This window comes from Malaclemys terrapin, chromosome 13, assembly GCF_027887155.1.
Source record: "Malaclemys terrapin pileata isolate rMalTer1 chromosome 13, rMalTer1.hap1, whole genome shotgun sequence".
Taxonomy (NCBI): Eukaryota; Metazoa; Chordata; order Testudines; family Emydidae; genus Malaclemys; species Malaclemys terrapin.
The window spans coordinates 41,183,423-41,200,952 of NC_071517.1; positions in this window are offsets into that span (position 1 = coordinate 41,183,423).

The following is a 17,530-nucleotide window of genomic DNA, read 5'->3' on the forward strand; positions in this document are numbered from 1 at the left end:
CCACAGTCTAAGCACATGTGGGGTCTCTCTCCTTTGTGGATTCTCTGATGTGAAACAAAGGCTGACCTCAGTATGAAACTTTTTCCACAAATTAAGCAGTTATGGGATCTGTCTCCTGTGTCGATTGCCTGATGTCTAACAAGATGTGACCTCTGTATGAAACTTTTTCCACTGTCTGAGCAATAATGGGGTCTCTCTCCTGTATGGATCCTCTGATGTGTTATAAGATTTGATTTGTTTGTGAAACTTTTCCCACAGTCCAAACACTTATGGGATCTCTCTCCTATGTGGATAGCCTGATGTCTGACAACGTATGACTTCCATATAAAACTTTTTCCACAGTCTAAACATTTATGGAGTCTCCCTCCTATGTGGCTTATCAGTGCTACCTTCCAATTCAAGTAGTTCTTGCCCTCCAGGCATTGATAGGGTTTCTGTCCTGTGTGGTTTCTCCCATGGTTATTAAAATATGAGCAGTTATTGAAGTTTTCCCCATGAAGTGATTTGTCTCCAGTATGAATTGTCTGAGGCATAACAAGCTGTGGTCTCAGAACGAATGCTTTTCCATAACCAAGGCATTCATAGCATTTTTCTTCCTTCCGGGTTGTCTGCCGGGCTGTGGGATCCCTGTATCCTTCCCCACAGCTAATAGATTAATCAATTTGCTCCCTTGAGTGGTTTCCCAGAAGCCTCTCTAACCTCTGCCAATTTTCCCACTCTTCTCCCTGTTCCAAGCATTGGGAAAAATTCCCTTCAGCTCTTCCCACAAAGGTCCCCTCTGGTTCCACTTCCCCTGCTGGGAGAGAGACAATCCAGTCAGGAGTCATTGTGCCTGGGAGAAAGAAAGAGGAATAGCATGGAGGGAAAACCCAACATATTAAAGCTGAATTTGAAATTAAGGTTTTATAATAGGATTCTACCTCCACATCCCACCCAAAAATTCACAGAGAAGAAACATTGGGAAGGAAACTCCTGCAGGTAACAGGACAGGTGGAAAGCAATGTCAGTCATATCTGCTGACTACAGCCCTGCCCTGGGTGAGATGAGGAAGAACTGAGGGCACTTACTGATACCACATTTGTGGGATTCTCCACTTTTTCCTTCATTCACTAGATGGTTTGTGTGTCAGTCCTCACCTGTGCAGGCACCTCTCAGGATCTCTGTTTCCTCACAGGCCTAATGATTGGGCACTCATGGCTCTTCCCCTCATTCCAGGTGGGAGATAAGTTCAGGTTTGGGAAGGGGGAATCCTGTGCAGGAAGTGAAATCAGACCAGATCAGGGTGTGTGGAGGATTGAGAGAGTGTCTGTTAGAAAGGACATTCCATGGGTGGAACCTGTCCCTGTGCTCTGCTGGCAGAACATGGAATTGAAGAGGATGGGAACATGGTAACTGAGCCACCTTTGGGGAGGCAGACGTCTGGGGAGGTGGGGGGAATTGTGACGCCCTCACTAGGAGTTCCTAGGATCTGTGCTCTCTGGGGGCCCTGCTGACGCATACCCAGCTCTGGAGTTAAACCCCTGCCCATTTCTAAACCGGCAGAGCCCAGAGCCCTCCACATGGCTGGAGCTGTTACCAAGGAGGGAAGTGAACAGGGATTGTGTGTGTGAATGAGAAACAACACAGACAGGACAATACAGGGCTTCTCCGCCTGGAAAGCGAGGAGGGTCAGATTGGGATGATTCAGTATATCTGGTAGGTTTTGACACCCTGTTCTCACTGGAGAGTGTATGGAGATGCAAGTCTCTTTCACACAGCAGCTGTGCATTACGGAGCCCATTCCCCTCCAATCTAACTGACCAGGGAAGAACCTGACCAGTCTCAGACATGCAGACCCCAGGACTCCACACCCTATCCAATTCCCCCTGTCCCCTGACTGCCCCGACCCCTATTGAAACCCCCCCCTTTTCAGGCCCCCCGAGATTCCCACACCTATCGAACCACCCCCTGCTCCCTGCCCCTGGAAACCCTGCCCCTTATCCAACCCCCACCCCTGACCGCTTACTGTGCTGGTCAGAGCACCAGGACTAGTAGCTGTGCAATCCGGCTGGAGCCAGCCACACCACCACGCAGTCTAGAGCACTGGCGGCATGGCAAGTTGAGGCTGTGGAGAAGGGGGGACAGCAGGGGAGGGGCCAGGGGCTAGCCTCCCTGGCCAGGAGCTCAAGGGCTGGGCAGGACGGTCCCGTGGGCCAGATGTGGCCCACGGGCATAGTTTGCCCACCTCTGCACTAGTCACAGGGAAAAATAAGCAAAACAGAGAAGCTCTGGGAGGGCCAGAAAAGCAGAAATCCCCCCACACCCTGCTCAGAGCAGCCAGGAGGCTTCAGGGGGTGGGGTGAAGGTGAGAGCTCCTTTTCCTTCACAGCAGGTGGAGCAGGGCAGGGTCTTCTCATTTCCCACACGCCTGCCAGCCACAGGCTGATACGAGAAGCAGAGCTCTGAGCCAGGGAGAGGGACAGGAATCCCAACAGCTTCCCTTTGTATTTCACAGCAGCTAGTGGGGTGTTTCCAGTGTCAGAAATGGAGGAATGTCCCCCTCCACCCCTAGCCAATGGGCCTGTTCACAAAATCAGGCCCAGGTTGATCATTTTCCAGCAGGTTTATCACACCCTGTCTCCAAACTGCCTCACACTGTGTGTTTCGTGCCCCTCCCCCTCTACAGCAAATCCTCCTCTTCCCCCACCCCGCGCAGCTCCCTTCAACTCCCCTACCTGAGCTGTCTCAATCACAGCCATTTCCCTTCTCTGTCCCCTGGAAGACCGGATGATCTGGAACAAAATGTGGATGTGATTCTTTAGCTTGTCAGGGCGAGAGGGGCAATGGGAGAGGTTACAGAAGGGGCTTGTGTCCATGTCCCCCGTCTCTCCCTGCAGACAGACGCTCTGAACTCTGCCACACTGGGAAAACCCTCAGTCACTTTATCACAATACAGACCTGCCCCCCCCACCCCAGCACTGAACACCCTGCAACACCAGTAGGTCCCTAAAAGGTGTCCTTTGTGCAGAGTCATTTCTCTGCCTGGCTTCAGCCCTTTTCCCAGGTCTCTCCATCACCTGGGAGCTCAGGCTCAGGGGCTCGTATAGTTAGAGTGGTTCCAGCCACTGGAGAAAGTGCTCCTGGGCTGGTTTCAGAGGGGTGTGATGAAGCTGGAATGGTCTTAATGGTTTCTCTGAATATCATGTGTGTGCCTCAGTTTCCCCATGTGTTACTCAAGTATCAAGCTGGTGGGATACGGGTGTGTGATCATTGCGGAGACCTCTAGAGGGCAGGTGTGATTGTAGAGTGGCTGCCTGGGCATAGAGAATGGCCAAAATTCTGTATCCTGGAAGCGATGGCCTGACCCCGTCCTCTGCAAGGAACTAGCCAAAGGTGTGGGAGAACAAAGAGATAGGGGGAGGCCAGGTGACCTGTTTTCCTGGGAAAGAGAGAAAGCACGGAGGAGGGGCAGCTGGATGTCACTGAAGATGGGGGGCTGGAATCGGGTCAGTCTCTTGGTTTGGGAATCAGCGGGGAGAGCCCAGGGCCGGATCCGGTCTCTGGATGCTCCCCAAGATGGACTTTGATTTCTATGTTAACAAGATCTGTTCTATACTGTGTTCCCAGCCTGCCTCCCCCAGCCCCAGGTTCACCCCCCGCCAGCTGTACCCTGTTCTTATCCCTGGCTCCTAGTCCCAGGCAGAGGCACTGAAACAATCTGTACAGTGTGTGTGTGTGGGGGGGGCACTGAGAGCCATTGAGAAACCCCTTCAAGCCAGGGGGTGTGGCAGGGCCCCACCAGCCTAGATCCAGCACATCTGCCACCACCATCCCCCACCATGATTGTGCCCCTGATCCCCTCTCCTTTCCCACCTCCCAGCTGGGGCCCCCCACCCTGCATTCAGTTTGGCCCCTGCCAACCAGAGGGCTGGGGAGGGAGGACAGCTATTGGACACCAGAGGTTGTACCAAGTAGACTCCTCAAAAGTGGGTGTGCTTGTCCTGGCTTGTTGCTCCAAAGCTCTGTAATAAAGTTATTTTACTGGAAGGGTGTATGTGGCATACATTGAATAATAAGACTAAAGTACTGTATAATGGCAATGTGTATGTGTTCATTGTTGGGAAAAGGTGTATGAGTGAAGAGTGGAAGTTTCTTTTGTAGGTTAAAAGAAGCCAAGAAGGGGAGAAGGAAATAGAACAGAACAAATTAACTAAAAAAACAATAGCTAGCAAGCTCAGTCCAAAGATAAGACACTGGCTCCGTTCAAGGACACTGCTCACAGCTAAGACTTGGCTGACAACCGAGAAGGGGGGGCTTGAATGTGCCCAAGCAGCTGTAAAATCTGCAAAACACTGCCAGGCATTAATGAAATGTGTTAGTTTCTTTTCTCACAGGTAAAAGAAGCGCTACCCAAAGACCCTCGCAGCCCTGCCACTCCTTGGAACCAGGAGAATGGATCTATGTAAAGCTCCACCAATGAAAGACTGCTTTGGCTCCACACTGGAAAGGCCCTTACCAAGTCCTGCTGACTACCAACACTACTATGAAGTGCCAAGGATTGACTGCCTGGACCCATGCGTCTCACTGCGTCTCCTTTTGATATTTCTTTTCTTCCTTCTGAACAGCAGGAGAAAAGGACAAGGTGATGTGCTGGTAACCTCTCCCTTGTCCAGTGACAGAGCTAACCTGCATTCAGTATTTGATACAGAAACCAAAGCACTACAGGGTGATGTGCTGGTAACCTCTCTCCTGTATGATGCTGAGCCACGATTCCTTCAGGAAAGAAGGAGGAATACTCACTCCGCTGAAATTGCCAAAGTCCAGGAATTCCTGACTACAAAAGACATTAAGAACTGACCCTGGTGAAGAAACAAAAAATTATACACTGGCAGGAAGAAACTTTTGGGACTCATGTTTGGGAATGTGGTATTGATTGAATTTGGGGGTGTGACAGTGTACCCCATAAGGCTTTATGGGGAGGGGGTGCTTATAAATGTATGTATGACATAACTGGAATATGTTTTGTGCTGCCTGTGCCATATAACATATCTCCGTAAGGGTTATGATCTACTATATCTATTCATCCTATTTGTACATATATATCATTTCCTACTCGAGGTTAAGAATATGGGCTGTATGCTTGCCTGATTTCTAAGTAAGCTTTGTGAGGCATTTGGTCAGCTTCTTTAGGAAGGAATTCGCCAGGTTAAGTACCTGATCAGGAGACACTTAGGGAACAATGCATCTTGGAATGCTCCAATCCACATGAGAAGTCTTCCTGGAGACATGCAAGATGCCATGTGGACAATGGCGTCGGCCTGCAAAGACTGAGTCATGCAGGGGCATGTGACTTGCCCAGGTGACTCCAAAACTCCATCTTGGAGCTGGGCTTTGCATAGGAGGGAGGAGGGGGGTCTCCACCCACAAGAGAGAGTCTACTTAAACCTGTGGGAGACCGCTCCATTTTGTCTTCAGCTCGCTAAAGAAGGAACCTCTCCACACACACACCCCCCAGATACTTGAAGGAGACTGAAACAAAGGACAGTAACTGCAGGGGGTGTGAGTGATAGCTGGACCCAGGCTAAAAGGAGATTCGCCTGTAAAAGGGAGCACTCTGGAACTGGTGAGGAAATTATCTGTATTCAGTTTAATTAGGCATAGATCTGCGCATTTTATTTTATTTTGCTTGGTGACTTACTTTGTTCTGTCTGTTACTACTTTGAACCACTTAAATCCTACTGTCTGTATTTAATAAAATCACCTTTTATTTAGTAATTTACTCAGAGTATGTATTAATACCTGGGGGAGCAAACAACTGTGTATATCTCTCTATCAGTGTTATAGAGGGCAGACAATTTATGAGTTTGCCCTGCATAAGCTTTATGCAGGGTAAAACGGATTTATCTGGGTTTAGACCCCATTGGGAGTTGGGCATCTGAGTGCTAAAGACAAGCACACTACTGTGAGCTGTTTTCAGGTAAACTTGCAGCTTTGGGACAGGAGATTCAGACTCTGGATCTGTGTCTGGAGCCAGACGGGAGTGTCTGGCTCAGCAAGACAGGGTGCTGGAGTCCTGAGCTGGCAGGGAAAACAGAAGCAGGGGTAGTCTTTGCACATCTGGTGGCAGCTCCCAAGGGGTTTCTGTGATCCAACCCGTCACAGGGGGTTTATTCCACAGGCTGCGCCCTGTGTTTTTGGATAAGTCCTTCAGCATGTATTGCCCTACCTAACTGGATTTTAAATGACAAATACCAAAGGCACTTTGTTGCCACTGCCCCCGCCAACCCCTCCATTACACTATTACCCCTGTAAAACATCTAAATACAGACAATGCCATATATCTGATAAAACCCAATGGCCAATGCCTTCACACTTTAGTGATTTATTTAAATATTGTCTGAAAAAGTTTATTTTTAAGGTTCAGGGTATCCCATATAAGCGAACAATTGAGTGGAAAAAGACTGGCCAAAGGAGATAAAAGTATATGACATCACTACAAATGAGCTTCAAGAATTTGAAATTAAGGTTTTATAATGGGGTTGATATAATGGCCATTCGAGGGGTCTGTAGTATATCAGGGGGAAGGGGTCCTTGTTGTTTTGGTTACCCAATTAGTAAATAATCAGACTCATACTCAGAGAGTGTGTTCTGCCACTGGAAATTTTACCAGTATTGAAATGATCTCAGTAAGTAACTAAGGCTTGGTCTACACTAACCCCCCAAATCGAACTAAGGTATGCAACTTCACCTACGTGAATAACGTAGCTGAAGTTTCAAGTACCTTAGTTCGCTCTTACCTCGGTCCACACGCGGCAGGCAGGCTCCCCCGTCGACTCCGCGGCTCCCCATTGACTCCGCGGTACTCCTCTCGTCTAGCTGGAGTACCGCAGTCGACGGCAAGCACTTCCAGGTTCGACTTATTGCGTCCAGGTTGGTGTGGGCTTCCACATACTGAATCCTGCCGTGTCCATGGGAAGGATGCATGTGGGACTGGATTATTCACCATGACATCTGGGAGATTAGACCACCTGGTAATGCCTAGCCAATTTCTTGTTAGTGCTCCTGGAATAACACCTGATATTTGGATTGGAATAGGGAATCAGTGGACATTTTGGCCCTTGGAACTCCTGCAGCTTCAGTATGTAAGGAAATTGAAGCAAGGGGAAGCTGTCACAATCAGGGCCGGCTCCAGGCACCAGCTTGGCAAGCAGGTGCTTGGGGCGGCCACTCAGGAGAAGGGCGGCAGGTCCAGCTATTCTGCGGAAATTCAGCGGACGGTCCCTCACTCCCGCTCACGGCTTTTTTTTTTTTTTTTTGGCTGCTTGGGGCAGCCAAAACCCTGGAGCCGGCCCTGGTCACAATGTTTAACAAAGTTTGTTGAGCAGATATGGGACAAGGAACTACCCTGACAGGACAGTTGCTATTCCAAGCTAATGATAGCTGCGTATACATTAAGGCCACCTCTTTGCTAGACTTACATTTTAATCTCACCACGGCCACAGTAAATCACATTATTTATTGTCCAGCAGACAAAGCCCTACAATTAGATCTTAGGTATCAGATTTCTTTTAATTGGACCACTTTGATATCCGACCAGTTTCAAAATTTACGCTTACTCCTACCAGAGGTTCAGAAAATTTCTGACTTAGAGTCAAATCCATGTGCTTCAGAATATATATCAAATGAAAAACATGATTTCATACGGCCTATAGAGTGTCTATTTTGTGTACTAATTATGATGTGATGTGCTATGTAACTAAGGCAGTGAAACAACCCCATCATATTATTACAATGGGGGCATTACTGCTTGCATTCCTTTTGTTTAGTTTAGGAATATGTTGTTGTAAGGCAGTGGTTCCCAAACTTTAACAACCTGTGAACCCCTTTCACTAAAATGTCAAGTCTTGGGAACCCCCTCTTAAAAATAATATTTCCAGGGATTTTCTCCTTTACCTGAGTATAAATTATAAAAGCAGTGATCTTGGAAATATAAAATTTATTTTTGTGACATGCTTATTGAATGATTTGAGGACAATTTCCTGAAGGGACCCTTACCCTTAAAGAGCTTTTCTGGCTCCGACATTTACATTTCTACACAGGGTGGTTTGGCCCACAGAAATAAAAAAAGGCACATCTTCCATGTGTTTTTGGACCAATGGAAAAAACCAGGTACAATTCAAGTGACTTTTAAAATTGCCTATGAAACCGAGTTAACAAAATAAATGAGCTTATGAATGACCAGAAAATATAAGTCTCAAGTGAAAAAAACTGTAACTGGGCTTCTTTGCAAAGAAATTGTAAGTGTTCTTACAGGAAAAGCCACAAACTGTCTGGAAAGGAAGAGTAGACTGAATTACTTGCCTCAGTGAAATTAAATATCCAGAGAATTGCTGGGCCTGTGATGATGATGACTGGGGCTTGCTCACCTGTGGCTCCCCCTCCCCGTGCTGTGGAGGCATGGCCAGCCAGGTCTGCATCTGCAAGCAGGCCCCCTGCCTCAGGTGCACCTCCCATTGGCTGTGCTGGCCAATAGACTGGGAGCCTCCCGACCAATGGGCTGGGGGGCGGGAGCAAAGGGGGCGATTGTAGGGAACTCTGGAGTAGGGGAGGCAGTGGGGGAGGGAATTGTCTGGCACAAAGGGGGGACTCTCTGGAGGGGATGACAGGGGCACAGGGGCCATTGGGGGGTCTCTCAGGGGGGCAGAGGATTGTGTGGGTCTCTGTGGGATGGGGGGAGTGATGGACGGAGCCAGCCACAGCCCGGGTCTGCTCTGCGGGGGGTGGGGGGTTGCTATAGCCCCCTCAGGAAGCCCCCTCTGTCCTGTGTATTTTATGCCACCCTGGGGTGCCCATCGCTGCTCCCTTCCCCCTCCCCCGGCTCCATCTGTCTGTCCCCACAACTCACCAGCTGTGTCTGTCTCTGTCTGACAGTGACAGGCTCCTTCTGCTCTCTCTCTGCCTGGGGCTGAGAGCTGCTGCCTGGGGCTCCCTCCCCCTCCCTGCTGGGGAGGCGTGGCCAGGCAGCTCTGGCACCACCCACTGCAGATCCCATTGGCCGGGGTTCCTGGCCAATGGGCTGGGAGCCAGGTCAGAGCTGGGGCCTCTCAGCAGCTCACAGTGATGGGGGGGGAGAGCTGCCCCCGAGATGAGCGCGCCCCACATTGCCGACCCATGGCACGGGGATCCCCAAAGCACGGGGCCTGGGGCCCAAACATTGGTGGAGCTGGGTCCACCTTCAGGAATATTGGTGGAGCATGGGCACCACGGGGCCATATAACTCGCCACCTATGGGTGCTGGGGCATATTCCTGTGAAAGTGAAACTAAGCCAGTTCCAGTGCCCAGAGAGAGCCATGGCTGCAGAGCTCTATGCTTTTCATGGAGATGGATTACCAGGAGTGCTCCAGCCATGGAGTCCGGGCGCTCTACGTGCCTTGCCAGTGTGGACACCTCAGGAGTTAAGATGCCCGGGGCTGATTTAATGCGCTCTAACTTGCAAGTGTAGACAGGGCCTAAGTTACCCTGAGTAGACCCAGGTTCAGTTCCCTGCTCTGTGTGAACTCAGGCAAGTCACTTATTCTGTCTGGTCCTGACTTTCCCTTTTGTAAAATGGGGGTAAGAGCCCTTCCCCATCTGCAGCAGGGCGAGGCTCAGCACATTGAAGTTTGTGCGGTGCTCAGGTAGTGCCGTGATGGGGGCCAGAGAGGGGCCTGCAATAGCTACAGAAGTGCAGCTGTTTCCTGTTTACGTCAAATCACAAAACATCACATTGGGGTTGTTGCAAACTTTCCTGATTTCACACTGACTCCTTCACTTGCTGGTGTTCTTCTTAATGCCCCAGCTCCAGCAATCCTGTGATTATGTGACCATCTCAGCTCTCACTTCAACGAAGGTCAGTTTCTCACTCTCATGGCTGAATATAAAAAATTGACAATGTGACCAGAGCGAAACCTGAAAGCTCGGAAACAAAGAAACATACGATCCAGAATGTAATTTTTTAGAAGAAAAAAACCTCATTTCCTTCAACCAATCTCATGATCTTTGATTACATGCTGCTGGCAATACTGCCTTGGCAGTGGTCAGTTTCTGTTGTCAGGCCTCTTGTCTCCAGTGTCGGAGAAAAACTGAGTTCTCACTGTTTTTGTTTAGGTGCAGCAAGTCAGAGGCTTTATTATTAACTCTCACATGTGCAGAGGAGAGAGCAAGTAGGTCTCTCTCTGGTAACTAATTACAGCAAGCATTTATACCTTTTATTACAGAAATAATGAGGGACAGCTGCATTTTGTTTATACATAGGCCATCTTGATATCTCATTTCCTTACTTGTTTTGACTCTTGCCTACATACAATTAGTTTCTATACCTTATTTACACAAGGTCTTCTACACCTTATCTATACTGAGGTCACAATGACTTCTTACACAGCTCTTTCTCACCCGTCTCACACAATCCTCACACAATCCTCGCTTCTACAAATCTCGCGTTATCAGGGTTATCAGGGTCACAGCTAGCTTGACTCTTGCTAACAAAGACTGTCTCTTGCTAACGAAGCCTGACTCTTGCTAACAACCATCATGCATTGCAGTTCCCTTCTGTCAGTTCTTTTCTCTGCTTCCACAACCCCCCCCCTTTTGTACTTCTAGTACAACAAACATTCTCAAATCTCTATTTGCATCAAGTCCTGGACTTCAGATTCTAAATTAGATGCTTCAACCTTAGGGGTTTTGATTGGATGCAATGATAATGCATGATTAGCATGAACATGAAAGGTATTACTATTATTACGTCTTTTACAACAACAATAACATAATCCTAAACTAACTAATAACAATACAAGCAATAACATTCCCATAGCAATACTATAATGGGGTTGTTGTACAGCCTTTGTCATAAAGCACAATACATCATATTTAGTACATAAGGTAGATACTCTATAAGCAGTGTGAAAGGCATACTTTTCTACTTGATATACATTTTGAAGCATGTGAATTTGCCCTTGTACCTCAGAGATTTTCTGAATCTCAGGTAACAATGAAAGCAAATTTTGAAATCTATCAGATAGTAAACTAGTCCAATTAAAGGGTATCTGGAACCTAAGGGCTACTTGAAAAACTCTATCTGCAGGCCAGTAAATGATATGATTGCCTGCAGTGGTAGTGAGATTAAAATGTATGTCTTGTGATATGGTGTCATTAACATACACACAGCTATCATTAGCTTGGAAGAGTAAGTGTCCTGTCAGGGTAGTTCCTTGTCCCCTACCCTCCCAGCAAACGTAGTCATAGACAGTGACAACTTCTCCTGGCTTCAGTTTACGTGTACACTGAAGCTGTGGGGGTTCTAATGGCCAGAATGTCCACAGGTTACCTAACCCGATCCAAATGTCAGGTGTAATCCTAGGAGCACTAACTAAAAATCGATTGGGCATACCAGGTGGTCTAATTTCCCAGATGTCTCGATGAATTACCCAATCCCATATGCATCCTCCCCATGGACCCGGCAGGATACGGTATGTGGGAGCCCACACCCCCTGTACCGGTCCATACGCTTGGAAGGAGCACTGAGAACGTCCACACTTCCACCCAGAAAGTTTCCAAGTATGTCTCCATGGCCACAGGTCAGATGGCACTCCTGACGTGTCTGTAAGGGCAGTGGGCCAAGCCTGGTGCTCTAGATCATTCCGAATGGCCATTAGCTGGTCATTCAAGAAATCCTGAATCTCTGAGCATGCTAGATCCCACTGCAATGCCTTCCCAGCCTCAGTGATATTCAATACCATCTCTGTCAGTAACTTCTGGGTCATAGAACTAAGGGCAGAGATAACATGTAACTCACCAACTCCAGCCTGTACCTGGGTTAGTTGTGCTCCAGAAACAAGGCCTATGGCCTTCTCTAGTTGGCCCAATTTCTCATCATTGGAATGTGTAGTACTGTTTGTATCTGGATAAGTTACAGTGGTGGTGGCAAGGGTCAAGGGACTAGTGGTAGGTGTAGTCTTTGTGGTGGCAAGGCGTTTTTGACATTTATCATCTGAAAGCCAATTAGGGAGGGCAGTGCATCCTGAAGGTATCTGTCCATAAGCACAAAGCCCTGATCCTGGAAAGAATCCACCCCACCACTGGACCCCACATTCCCAGGAACGTTCCCCACAGTTCCCTCCTTGCCAATAAACAATACTTCGTTTCTTCCACCAGGGCCAGTTCTTAATGTCTTTTGTAGTTAGAAAGTTCTGGACTTTGGTGGTTTCAGCAGAGCGAGTGTTTCTTTTTTTCTTCTTCAAAAACAGTTGTGATTCACCATAATACCGGGGAGAGGTTACTAGCACTTCACCCTGTACTGGTGTGATTCCTGTAAAAGAATTCAAAGGCACAGTAGATCTGTCAGTGGACAAGGGAGAGGTTACTAGCACTTCACCTTGTCCTCTTTCCCTGCTGTCCAGGAGGCACAGCAGAGTTAGCAGGAGAAATAGGCTGATCAGCAGCTGGAGAATCCTCTCCAGGCGGAGGGGTCTTTTTGCAGTGCGAAGCATGGGTCCAGGTGGGCAGTCCTTGGCACTTCACAGCAGTGTTGGTAGTTAACAGGACTTGGAAAGGACCTTTCCAGCGTGGAGCCAAGGCAGTCTTTCGCTGATGGACCTTTATGTAGACCCAGTCTCCTGGTTCCAGCGAGTGGCAGGGCTGCACAGGATCCTTGGGTAGTGCTTCTTTCACCTGTGTATAGAAAGACTTAACACATTTCATTAGTGCCTGACAATACTTAAGCATTGTGTCATCCATTAAATGAATGTCCATCTGAGCTAGGGTCAGTGGGGGCGCAGTTGGTAGTCTCATCGGGCGCCCTGTCAGAATCTCATGAGGGCTGAGTCCAGTCTTTCGATTGGGAGTGGCCCTCATACTCATTAGTGCCAGAGGAAGGGCATCTGGCCACTTCAAGTTTGTTTCAGCACAAATCTTGGCCAGTTTATTTTTCAGAATTCCATTCTGGCGTTCCACTGTCCCAGCAGACTGCGGATGGTGGGGACAGTGAAGGTTGTGTTGAGTCTGCAAAGCTGCACATAACTCTTTTACAATCTGTCCAGTAAAATGAGTTCCACGGTCACTGTTGATACTCACAGGGATGCCAAATCGTGGTACAAAATCTTTAAGCAGAAGTTTCACAACAGTCCTGGCATCTGCTTTCCTGCAGGGAAAAGCTTCAACCCAATTTGAAAATACATCCACCAAAACCAATACATATTCATAGCCACAACATTTAGACAGTTGAATAAAATCAATCTGAATATTTACAAAAGGTCCCCAAGGGGGAGGGGGAGCTGCCTGCCTAACTTTAACAGCTTTACCAATGTTATGCTGCTGACAAATCACACATTGTTGACAGTAGTGATGTGCAATGACTGGGAACCCGAATGCACACCAATCTCGGTTAACTGCAGCAACCATCCCCCCTTTGCTCACGTGAGCCATTCCGTGGTATACACGAGCAAGATAGGGCATTAGCATCTTCGGTGCAACCAGGCGACCAGCTGGGGCACGCCAAAGATGATCAGGGTGTAGAATACAGCCATTAGCACTCCATAAACGTTTCTCAGCTGCCGGTGCTGCTTCCTGGATCTTGGCCAGATCCTCAAGGGAGGCTAGTGGAGGCTGTTCAATCAAAGCACAAGTATATTCAGCCTGAGGTGCAGAAAGGGCCGCTGCTTTGGCTGCAGAGTCTGCCAAAGCATTTCCACGGGTAACTTCATCATGAGGGGTCTGGTGAGCTGTACATTTCACGACAGCTATAGCTTTGGGCACTAAAAGAGCATCTAAAAGAGCAGAGACATACAGACTGTTCTTAATAGGAGAACCAGTGGATGTAAGAAAACCTCTATACTTCCAGAGCAACCCATAATCATGTACCACTCCAAAAGCATAACGAGAGTCTGTATAGATTGTAACTGCTTGATCCTGAGCGAGAATGCAGGCTCGAGTTAAAGCCACAAGTTCGGCCACTTGAGCAGAAAACACAGAAGGAAGGAAAGCACTTTCAATAACAGCATGTGCAGAACACACAGCATAACCAGCAACCAATTTGCCCTTAGAATCTCGCAAGCACGAACCATCTACAAAGTAAATAAGATCAGGATTTTGCAAAGGCACATCTAGTAAATCATCTCTTGGACGAGAGAGAACCGATGTCACAGACACACAGTCATGTGGGTCTCCGTCTTTGGGCCCAGGCAACAAGGAGGCAGGATTTAGAACAGGGCAACGAGCCAAAGTAATATGAGATGAAGACAACAAGACAAGCTCATATTTTGTAAGACGAGAAGTGGATAGATGCTGTGTCTTAGATTTTAACAAGAGAGCAGCCACAGCATGAGGGACAGCAACAATCAAAGGAGATCCTAAGACAATAGATTCAGATACCTGAACAGCAAGAGCTGCTGCAGCTACAGCATGCAGGCAAGGGGGAAATCCAGCTGCCACAGCGTCTAGGGCAGTACTGTAATAAGCAATGGGACGGTGTTTGTCTCCGTGCCTTTGCGTTAATACAGCCAAAGCAAACACATTACGCTCATGACAGAAAAGAGTGAAGGGTTTAGCATAATCAGGAAGTCTCAGGGCTGGTGCACTGGACAGACTTTGCTTGATAGCAACAAAAGCTTGTTCAGCCTCTGGAGACCAAGGAAGAGGCTCAGGGGTACCTGACTTAGTCAGATCCTGTAAGGGTTTAATCATTGTTGCATAGCCTAAAATCCATTGTCTACAGTACCCAGTCATGCCAAGAAAAGTACGCATTTGAGAAATAGTTCCAGGCCTCTTAAAGGAACCTGGAGTGCATGTGCCACACTTCTAGTAAGATAACGGGTACTTTCCTCAGAGGGATTAGAATCAGGGGAGCTACTGGGAGGCTCAGAATCACCTCTTTGTGGTGAAGAGGAGGCTTCTCTCCCAGGGGAAGAGAGAACAATGTGTGCAGCTGATACATGCGGTGGTGAAACTGGCACTGCCGGGTGAGATTCGTTAGCAGACCCAGGCTGTGCAGGGGGAGGAGGCAGCACGGGCTGCTGCTGCTGCTGCTGAATGTTACTGAAGAAATCTAAAATATCCTCAGCAGTTTCCTCCTCACTGTCAGATCTAACTAATTGGGGATAAAGGGGAGCAGAAGGAATTGCTTGAACGGGATTAGGATACACAGGAGCAGAAGGAATCGCTCTAGGGGGTAAACAGCTGGATGCCTTGCATTTAAGCTGTAAATGTTGCACTTGAGCTTTTAACTTTTCCTGGGAGTCCTTTAGACTCCGCACTCGAGACTCGTGGAGTCTCTTTGTTGCTTCCTCCCACCAACAGACAAATTGCTCCCACTGTGTATCAGAGGCTTTTGGTGAAGCCAGAGTTTCTTTAAGGTATTTAAGTTTGTCTAAATCAAAGGTACCTTCTAGTGGACATTGTTTAGATGGATTAGCACGCGTGTAAAGATTCCAATTATCTAAATACCTGCAGGTTTTCGGGCCATAATGTACGTACATGAAATAAGCTGGGGTACCCTTAGGGGGTGAAAGGGAAGACTTAGACTGTCCCCCACCCATTTTCCAATCACACACTCAAAGGGGGAAGGATGCCCTGTCCGCGCTAGCGGCTCATAAACTAAGGATCTCTCCCTACAGGGTATTCACACAGGAGTGACTAACGAGGATAGCCATGACCCCCTACACCTCCCTTCAGCAAAGAGCGTCGGCTAATCTCAGAGAGAAAGCGCCGCTTACTCTGTTGCATCCAGTGAGATGGTCAGACTGTCAGTGGCTCACACGGAGAGGAAAAGGGGAGGGAAGATGGGTGCACACACTCCTAGACCCAGGTAGCCTCCTCGCCGGACGATGCCAGGCCGAGTCAACCTACATGGGTCGGATGTCCTAAAAGATCCTCTAGTTACCGGGCTTGCGTTAGAGTAGTTCTGGTCACGAGCCAAAAGACTTCGCAGAGTACTCTGGGCGTCTTCCGGTAACACTCAATTCACACTGTGTACACACACACACACACACACACACACACACACACCCCAACATACCAAGGCCTTATACCAGGTACTACTCCTGAGTACCTCCAGGTACTATTCCCAAGTACCTTGATGCATCACTTGAGGCGGTAAAAACCCCTCTTGAGGCAGTAACAACTCCTCAATACAGGTGCAAACCCTATGCACCTAGCATATGCTTACAGGGGGCGGCAAACAATTCCCCTATTACGCCGCTCAGCATCTGACCTTGCTGCACAGTCAATAAGTTCGGATGGCGTGAGCCCAACAGGGGCAGACGGCCCCACGGACAGTCCTCCTCCGACACCCCAATAGAGATTTCAAAAGGTCTCTTACCTCTATTGTGGCGCCATGGGGTTCGAAGGGGAACGATCCGTAGCAGCTGCCGTTGCCTCAGTGGGCGTTGCCATCCCGGACGAGCCCCCAAATTGTCGGAGAAAAACTGAGTTCTCACTGTTTTTGTTTAGGTGCAGCAAGTCAGAGGCTTTATTATTAACTCTCACATGTGCAGAGGAGAGAGCAAGTAGGTCTCTCTCTGGTAACTAATTACAGCAAGCATTTATACCTTTTATTACAGAAATAATGAGGGACAGCTGCATTTTGTTTATACATAGGCCATCTTGATATCTCATTTCCTTACTTGTTTTGACTCTTGCCTACATACAATTAGTTTCTATACCTTATTTACACAAGGTCTTCTACACCTTATCTATATTGAGGTCACAATGACTTCTTACACAGCTCTTTCTCACCCGTCTCACACAATCCTCACACAATCCTCGCTTCTACAAATCTCGCGTTATCAGGGTTATCAGGGTCACAGCTAGCTTGACTCTTGCTAACAAAGACTGTCTCTTGCTAACGAAGCCTGACTCTTGCTAACAACCATCATGCATTGCAGTTCCCTTCTGTCAGTTCTTTTCTCTGCTTCCACACCAGCAAAGGCTCTAAGGACCTACATAAAAAAATGAAAGTTCTAATTTATCTCTTTAGTTCACCGCCAATCCTGGGGGGGCTGTGCTCATTTGCTGCTTGGACCCACAGTCCAGCTCCATGCGCATTCCCACACCTTGGCCTCTCTATTTCCTTTTCCATTAACTCTGCTGTTTTAGATAAATGATCACACTAAATTAGGGGCTTCCCATGGGTAGCAGATAGAGATTTAAGGCCTGAGTTCTCAGTGGCACAGGATTGCTAACCCCAAACTTTTGAAAATTATGAGTCAGGACCCTGAAAATGCTGTGATTGCCTTTTATGAAACATACGCATAATAATAAATGTTGAATTCTTTCTACAGGAACTCTTCACTTAACATTGTAGTTATGTTCCTGTAAAATGCAACTTTAAGTGAAACGATGTTAAGTGAATCCAATTTCCCCATAAGAATTAATGTTAATGAAGGCGTTAGGTTCAGGGAATATTTTTTCACTAGACAAAACACTAATATATATATATATATATATATATATATATATACACACACACACACACACACACACACACACACATTCACAGTAAAAGTTTTAAACAAACAATTT